Source organism: Myotis davidii, unplaced genomic scaffold (genome assembly GCF_000327345.1).
Source record: "Myotis davidii unplaced genomic scaffold, ASM32734v1 scaffold732, whole genome shotgun sequence".
NCBI lineage: Eukaryota > Metazoa > Chordata > Mammalia > Chiroptera > Vespertilionidae > Myotis > Myotis davidii.
The window spans coordinates 737,654-739,259 of NW_006284349.1; the positions used below are offsets into that span (position 1 = coordinate 737,654).

Below are 1,606 nucleotides of genomic sequence, written 5' to 3' on the forward strand. Positions count from 1 at the left end.
CTCTTCCCCTTCCTTTTAGCTTGTACCCAGCTATCTGGGAGACACAAATGAGCTTCCCTCCTCTGCCTGCCAATCAATGCCAACACTCTTCTTTCTGCCAACATCCTCTCAACCTGCTACCTGCCCACCCCCCCATGCTGACTTTTGCCTGTGTTCTCATGAAGTAAGGGGGACTGCGGGCAGCTCTCAATTGTCTGTAATGAAGGCGGGGGCGGGGAGGCACAGATACTGCTAGAGAGGAGACACCCCAACGCCAAGTGGTTGTGCCTTTAGTGTTTGGTGTTTGGGGTACGAGTCAGAAGCACGTCACTGTGGTCACGTGTGCCATGCGCCCCCTGGCCCCCAGTGGAGTGGAGACGAGACAAGCAGCCCTTCGGCCTGGACAAAGCCTTGAAGAAAACAGTCAAACTCCGCCTCCAGGTGGAGGTGATGACCTGGGTGCTGCCTCACCTCCGCCTCTTCTCTAAGGTCCCTGCGTGTGTCCTTCGGGTGCTCAGGGACCTTTGACCGGCCAATTGCCCCAGTGTCTGCGGCAGCCTGTAGTCCCTTCACCCCCACGCCGCACCCCTCTGCCCCCCAGGTGGGTCGTTTAGCAGCATCACCTCCTCGCAGCAAGTGCCTGCCCCAGAGCTGACAGGTACCTCTGACGGGTTTCAGTTTCACTTCCTTGGCCTTCACATGACCTGGGGGTTCTCAGGGCAAAGACAGGGACCACCAGGCCCACGCGGGAGGGAGGACAGAGGGGAGAAAGGCTTCCCACGCCTGAGCTATTGTCAGTCATCGTGTGCTGAGCGGAGCTGGACTTTTCAAAGAGAGAAACAGAGACCCGCCCGCACCCCCCTTGGAGGATTTCAGGAAACTTTCTGCCCTGCTCATTGGCTGTGCCCTGCCAGCCCAGGGGCGGGCTCTCTGCAGACCCCGCTCCCCTGGGAGCTGGGCACGCGGGTCTGTGCTGTGTTCCCTGCCCTCCTGACTTACAGTTTGTTTGGGACGTCTGGCCTAGGACTACACACAGTTCCTCTCTTTGTTTCCACGGCTCTGCAGACTGTGCTTCTCTCAAAAAGGCATAAAGGTCCTCTTTCTTCGGCTGGCCTGCGTCCCCGGGTTGTCCTGCAGGGCCTGGTCAGCATGCCCAGGCCAGCCCCAGGGACTGTCAGAGCCTAAGTCCACAGGCTGAGCTCACGTGGGCTGTGCTTGGGGGGTGTGGCCTCCGTGGCAGGCAGCCACCCCAGCTCTTAAAGCCGCAGAGCCTCCAGCGGCTGGGCGGGCCCTGCAAGCCTGTGTCCCAACCTCCCTGCAGGAGTTGGCCTGCTCTCTCTGGAGCAGGGACACGGCATGCAAGGGCTTGGCTGGCCTCACCCCGGGGACTTTGAAAGTTCTAATGCCAGGGTTGCAGTCTGGGTACCACGTGTCCCTCTAGGCCTCAGTTTCCTGGTCGTTTAACACCCAGTAGACGATGGCTCTTATGCTTTTCAGAGGGATGCCTCCTTCGAGGGGAAAGCAGAACCTGCTTTCTGCTGCTCTGGCTCTGGCTTCAAAGCCTCAGGACTCGTCTTTTGCCCGAGGATTAAGCCCAAACACCATCCTAAGTCACTCACCAAAAGGT

General features: G+C 59.2%; 1 protein-coding gene across 2 annotated transcripts in view; it reads right to left on the reverse strand.

Moving 5' to 3' along the window:
- Positions 1–1,177, reverse strand: part of LOC102753826 (chromosome unknown open reading frame, human C14orf159) — an 80,046-nt gene extending 78,869 nt beyond the window's left edge. For both annotated transcript variants that reach the window (XM_015571390.1, XM_006754716.2), the window contains exon 1: positions 979–1,177. The gene's annotated coding sequence lies outside the window, so the exon portion shown is untranslated. The remainder of the gene's footprint in view (positions 1–978) is intronic.
- Between the last annotated feature and the right edge of the window lie 429 nt (positions 1,178–1,606).